This window comes from Coenobita brevimanus, chromosome 54 (genome assembly GCF_032717465.1).
Source record: "Coenobita brevimanus isolate Jiangsu-jjx chromosome 54, ASM3271746v2, whole genome shotgun sequence".
In the NCBI taxonomy this organism is placed as follows: Eukaryota; Metazoa; Arthropoda; class Malacostraca; order Decapoda; family Coenobitidae; genus Coenobita; species Coenobita brevimanus.
The window spans coordinates 32,046,019-32,053,183 of NC_137007.1; positions in this window are offsets into that span (position 1 = coordinate 32,046,019).

Here is a 7,165-nt window from a genome sequence, read left to right on the forward strand (position 1 = left end):
GAAGAAGAGAGAGAGGGAGACCGAGAAAAGAGGCGGAGGGAAAGCAATGAGAGTGCATAAGGAAGGATGCATGGAAGAAGGAGGAGGAGAAGGAGACCGAGGCGGCGGGAGAGGGTATGGAACGGAAATTAACTGGAAGAGAAAGAGTAATTGTCTGACAGAGAAGGTAAAGGAAAGGGTGCGTGAATGGCTGAGGAGAGATGGATGGTAGTGAGATGAATGGAAGGAGAGAAGCCGAATTCTAACCAAACTAGTCTAAATTAACCTAACTCGCAACTCACAAAGACCTAATTTAACCACATCTTAGTGACGTAATGAAGCCTGACTTAATAAAGCCCACGACAATATAACTTCACCTAACTTAGCTTAATCTCAACTGACCATACCGAACACATAGTGTAACAGAGCCAAAATTGTGGTCTCCGCACTAACGTATGGAAGTGTGAACTCTGCTGGAAGGACACAAGTCAAGAGTACGAGGAGTAGAAATGAGTTGTCTGAGGGAAGCGTGTGGAGTTACGTGGAGACACAGCCAGACAAATGAAGAACTTCGGGAGCGTGTGGTACTGATGTAGATGTGTTGGAAAGTATAAGGAGTTCCTAGAGGTGGTATTCCCAATGTGGAGCCAAGACAGAGTGAGAGACTGACTAAAAGACTGTATGAGAGTGGGGTGGAAGGAGAGAGAAAGAGGGGGAGATGGAGATTTAAAAAAAATAAGGTGGATGAAAAGAGCAGAGAGGTATATGAATGAGGGTGATGTGGAGGTGGTTCGTTCGTAGCCAACCCCTCTGCGATCAAGGCGTCTGGATACATACCGATAGCGTGGCTAACCTATGCAAACATAATTTAAGCTTAATTCATCCCGTTAGGCATTGAACTGCTGGGTGATGAGGGGCTAATGACTCGTGTGGTCTACCCTAACTTGACCTAGCCCAATTAAACTCAATCTAACCTAACCTAACCTGAACTAGTATAATTATCTCAACTTTAACCTGACCTCACGTGACCCTGCCAGGACGTGGACTGCTAGGCGGCGTGGGATTCATAACTCACGTGACCCGTACCTTCACCAGCACCAGCATCACCGCCACTGTCACCCTCCCCACCACCAAGACGGTCGCCTTCTCCTCCTGCGTCCCCGCCATGTACGCCACAGTCCCGCCGTGCCCTGAGGAGGAGGGAAGTGGCGATGGTGATAATCTGAGAGATGCCAGGGAGTTTCAGGAGGTCGGGCCGGACAAGGAGTTCATGCCCTTTATCTTCAAGGCCTGAGATGTTCTCGATCATGCTTGATGCGATGTCTAAGATAATGCTTTAGGAACGTTTTTGACGATGTTTGCAGGGAAGTTTTATTTTCAGGTTGTTTGTCTTTCTGCGTTAGTTTTCTGTTTGTGTAGATTACCGGGTCTGCCTGTCTATCTATTTGCCTCTATGTTTATCTCTTGACCATCTATTAGTCTGTCTATGTGCCCATCTATCTATCTACCTATCTATCTGTCTATCGATCAATCCATCTCTCATAATCTTGCGTTATTTTTCTCTCGTTTAACCTGAGTCTCGATTGTTTGCCAGAAAACACATGGAACTGGTGGTCTTAATACCCTGTCCCAGAGTCAGTAACTTTGCATATTATTTCGGTTATTGTCAGACGATTTTATTAAACTCAAAGAAACCTAACAAAAAAAAAAAATATTATGATTAAAGTTCCGGTCATTGATATTTCCATTTTGGGGGGCCGGCTACCACCAGGCGATTCCATTCAGCTCTGAAAAATCCACCGCATCTACAGGGTTAAGTTGGTCATCTCTCAGATTCCCCCCCTCCCCTCTCTCTCTCTCTCTCTGAATAACTAAATTGTTTTCCTGGCATGGGTGTGGTCAATCGATCACAGGAATCGCCACACTATTATTGAAATAAAAATGCTGCTGCAAATTACTACATTTATACTGGTAATGGTCAACTTACAAAAGTGCTAAATAGTTAATGTATTTCATAATCAATACATCATAGCATTAGATGCGAGTATTCAGCTGATACTTCCTTGTATGCAATGGTTTCAATATTCTCGGCTCGGGAAACACCACAATTTTGTTTGTATTTTACTTGTCTCACTTGTCAACAGATACACGAACTTCTTGTGCATCCTCTTGTAATGTTATGGCATACATGGCATATCTAATAAATCACAAAAACTTCAAAAACTTGCAATAAGCAACTTACTAAGAAACTGATATCTGGAGTGCATCGTCTGTAATGCTGACACTTCAGTTTCACTCCAAGCCGTCAGATGACAGTGTCGTCGAACACAGGCCATCCTTTCAAGTCGAGGAAAGCCTGGCGCTGTTCGAGGTGAAAAAGACAAGTTTTTGAATGCCGTCAATTTTTAAGTTAGGCTGATAAACATAAAATGATTAAGGAAGACGAAATATTGGTAGTGTATTTTTTAGTTTCACTTCACTCGAACTGGCCACACTCTTATTATTATTTTTCTTTTCCAAAACGGCCACATGTGATCATCGGCCATTGGGTTGCCCACCTTAACTCTGATCTTTTCAAGATTTGTAGCTTTTCTTTAACCATTCAAAATAATTCATCTTTATATCGAGTTATGGTATACGTCAACTTCAGTATGATGATGCCTTTTTTTTTTCTCTCTTTCATTTCTGCAACTCCCAGACCATTTTATTCTGCTCTGTGGAAACCTCTTACGATGAAAGGAATTAAGAGAACAAAATGGAACAAAAACACTTATCCTCTTGAATGCCACAGGTTCTTAATTATCTAAAAAAAAAATCGTCAGGTAGTAACCAGAACAAAAAGAGAAAACAGATACAGCAGTAAGGGGGATTTTATTTATTTATTTATTTTTTTTTTTTTTTGGGGGGAGCAAAGAACAGTAAATACTCGATGACTGACATTTTTTCTCAGATGAATAAAATCATCCGGTACCTGAATTAAATACCTGAGTGCGTCCATGGTGGGAAAAGGGTTAATGCAGATAGATATTACTCCCCTGAAGTCCTGGGATTTTTCTCATCTGAACAAAATCGTCGGCTGTCTGTTTGAATATGATACTTAAAATGAGTCCACGAAACCGACAGGGGAAATCTGGATAGTTATTTCTCCCCCGAATTATAGGATTTCCCAACAAAGTCGTCTGGTGACAGAAGAAAAACGTCTGGTGTCATCTAGCAAAATCGTCTGGTGTCATCTGAACAAAATCGTCTGGTGCCATGTGAACAAAATCGTTTGGTGTCATCTGAACAAAATCGTCTGGTGTCAGAAGGAAATCGTCTGGTGTCATGTGAACAAAATCGTCTGGTGTCATGTGAACAAAATCGTCTAGTGTCAAATGAACAAAATCTTCTGGTGAGTTGGCACTTACGAATGGCTTATTAATACTCATAATTGTTCTCTCGCTTTTTAAAAATAATTAGTCAGACGATTTTATTCAGCTGAGAGTGAGTCATAGGAGCCTGGGCGTTAGCACAGTGACTGGTTTTTATTAGCTGTATTTATTTTGCTGGCCAGTATATACACGAAATGGAAAAATAATCCCTTCTCTCTCTCTCTCTCTCTCTCTCTCTCGCTCTCTCTCAAAATCTAGCTAACAGTAATTTGAAAAAGTTATCCCTCTTACATACATAATTTTTACTTCTATATTTTTAATAGCAACTGTGAGTGATGTTACTGCAATAAATAAAATGAAAAACGAGTTTTTAATTAATTATTCTTGAATGAGAGAGAGAGAGAGAGAGAGAGAGAGAGAGAGAGAGAGAGAGAGAGAGAGAGAGAGAACGAGGTGGAAATACATGAGGAAAGATGCATGAGTTGAATTATCCATAAAAATGCATGACAAAAAATACCTGAATGAATTTTTCCAAATAAATACACTAGAAAAAATGTCTAACTTAAATCATCCACATAAATACATAATGAAAAATATCTGTGCTAATTTGTTCATATAAATACACGAGAAAAGATGCATGAGTTAAACTGCTGTGAAAATATGAGTGAGATTTTTAAAAAGGCGTCCGATGGGTAAGGGAGTTTGCTTTTTCTGTGCAGGGAAGAGGAGGGGGGGGGGGCTCACAAGCTGTATGAAAACGCCTGACAGCAAACAGAATTAAATACACCAGTTATCGTACTGAAGAGTTAATTATCGCTTCGCAGCTGATGTCATGTTTTTGATCACCTTCTCTGTCTGTCTATCTGTTCCTTCATCTACCTGCCTGTCTTTCTGTATGGCTGTCTATCTGTCTATTTCTATGTCTGTTTGTGTCTACCTGCTTGTCTGCCTGTGTGTCTAAATGTCTGATTGCTTATCTGTTTGTGTGTCTCTACCTGTCTGCCTGGTTGTCTGTCTCCTTCTCTATCTGTTAGTTCGGACTCAAACTTCTGTACATATTAATATATAAACTTGATATATTACCTAACATTATTTCTAGTTCATTCATCCTAGGCATATGCTGAATAAAACCGTCTGACGCAATTCACAACACAAGGAAAATCGTCACAGAACTAAAAGCATTATCGGGTCTTTGATAATCTTTATCAAACTTTGATTAGTCATGTCAGAGTAAATAATATTTGTGACCTTCAGTTTGTTATCTGTGTGTCTGCTCTTTGTTGATGCTGGAAAGGGACGCCTTCGTATGGTGGCACTGATCTGTCCGGGCGGTGGGGCTTCTTGGTTATTATGACATCCCTCAGTTCCCGTCCTATCCCACGAAATGAGAATGATGAACTGCAGAAGTATAGTTTTGGCGTACAGTCCACTAGTTAAACCTTCAGATGAGCCTTGGATTACTATTACTGCTACTACCACTACTACTCCCCCCTCCTCCTCTTACTACTGCTACTGCCACCGTTATGTTGATGCAGTGACTACGAGGACACCTCCTCCTGCGGTCCACCATCCTCCTTTTGAGGATACGGAGGGAATGAGGAACGTTTCTATGGCAAGGCTGTTAAATCACCCGGTCATATCGGTGCCACCACATGAAGGCGTCTCTCCCCAGCCCTATTAGGATGCTGTTCTGACGTCTTGCGGTTCTGGCCTCGTCTTTAATGGTTCCGTGCCCATCTCCCATTTTCCTCTCTCATTTTTGGGGGTTTGGGAGGGTTACTGAACAATTTGAAAGGCCCAAATCGAATATTTCTGAAAAGAACATGGAGATACTAAGCCCAGGTACAAGTATAGTATATTTCAGACCAATGTGAGCTGAAATAAAGTCGTGATGGCGAGGTAACGAATTTTGGAGAGAACGAGAACACTAACGCCACATGAGGAAGAAGTAGAAAATACAAAACATTTTCTTCTCTTTTCTTTCTTACTTCTTTTTCCTCCTCCTCCTTCTCCTCCTCTTCCTCCTCCTCCTTCTCCTCCTCTTCCTCCTCCTCCTTCTCCTCCTCCTCCTCCTCCTCCTCCTCCTCTTCTTCTTCTTCTTTTCTTCCTCTTATTCTACTCTTCCTTCTTCTCCTACGCTTCTTCTGATTCTGATTCTTCTTGAAATACATCACAAGATCAAAAGAGTTGACAAAGCCCAAACATCACCCCCTCCGCTGGCCTTCACACTCCTCCACAAAGAGCCTGTGATTAGATACAACCAATGACATGCTGACATAACCATCTAATCACTCCCTCCTTGGACGCTCACCATAATAACCTTCTTATATCATGACTGGTGATGAAACAAAAATTATAAAAATATGAGACCGGATGGACTCATGTTTACGAATTTCGATGCACTATCATTAATCCTTTCTCCTAAACTGTCACACTTGCGAATTCTAGCTGTCACACTTGCGCATTTTAGCTGTCACACTTGCGCATTCTAGCTAACGTCACGCGGGAAACTGCTGTGCGTTAATGGACACAACCTCTAACCTCTTTACAGTTGAGGGTTTCTCCTGGCTTAACTAATTCAGGGTGTACTAGTAATTTGCGTGAAGTTAAAAAGAAACACACACACACACACACACACACACACACACACACACACACACACACACAGAGAATGAAGTGGTTAATATGCATAAAAGTCAGAAAAACACAAAGACACAGATAAATGTCGCCTCATGTTTCAAAAACAAACAAATAAAAAAATAAACAACGGGTTTTTACGAAGCCATGACGCTTAATCTTCCCCTAGAGTCCTAGACTATGACACTCAAACGTGGAATGTACAGTCTAGTCCCTATTTCAGTTCTATAGGCACAGACAGGATGAGGTAAAGATCTTGTCCACAGGTCTCATAAATTGCGACCCGATTATTATTCCGATTTTACCACCGCCAATCCCACGGAAGGTTCCCGAAGGATTACAATTACCACTATAGTAATCAATATCAGTTACAGGAAATGACACATTCCTTTCAGCAAAAATAACAGCAATTTCAAGCTTCCTTGTTCGAACACGTCCCACAGTTTCAAATTTGGACGCCTGTGACCATGTTTATTCCTGTCATGATTTGGTTATCGTTAAATGAAGTGGACTGAATGATTTTCTTACTTTGTTTATATTTTAAAATATATTCTGGCAGTTTATCTCTTACTTCCACTATCGGGGAGCGAGTAATGCCATTATATATACAGCATTATCACAGTTTATTTTGTGACTCTTATGGTCGAAACTACTCTATACGGCTTTTACGCTAACTCAGCCCATATTTTCGCCCTTTTGCAGCTTATTTCACGTGCCTTAGTGGCAGAAAAAGAGAATACTGTGGCTTTCCATCATTTCCACAACACTTCTTCGTGGCATCATATTCTAGCGTTAATCCATTGCTACTGTACAACGCATCACTCAATGCGGAGAGATGACAATTTTCGGCCATGTTAATGTAAAACGAGTACTGCGTTTTATTCCAGCCAACGAGAGGCTTTTTTTTTTTTCTTTTTTCACAAGAGGGAGTCACAGCAGCACGACTGGATTAAATTTTAAGTTATTTTTATATATGATTCTCGTAGCTGCCAGACGACTGTAATTAGTGAAGGAACTACTGAAGGCTGTATTTATTCCCTCCAGTTCAGAAAGATTCTCCTGAGCTGAATGAAATAGCCAGGAAAAAATATTCTTGGTGGTGTGGGTAAAGAGTAGCGTAAATATAATATCCCATAACAAAACCTTTCTAAATGTGAGTGTTTTGTATTCGGTCACAC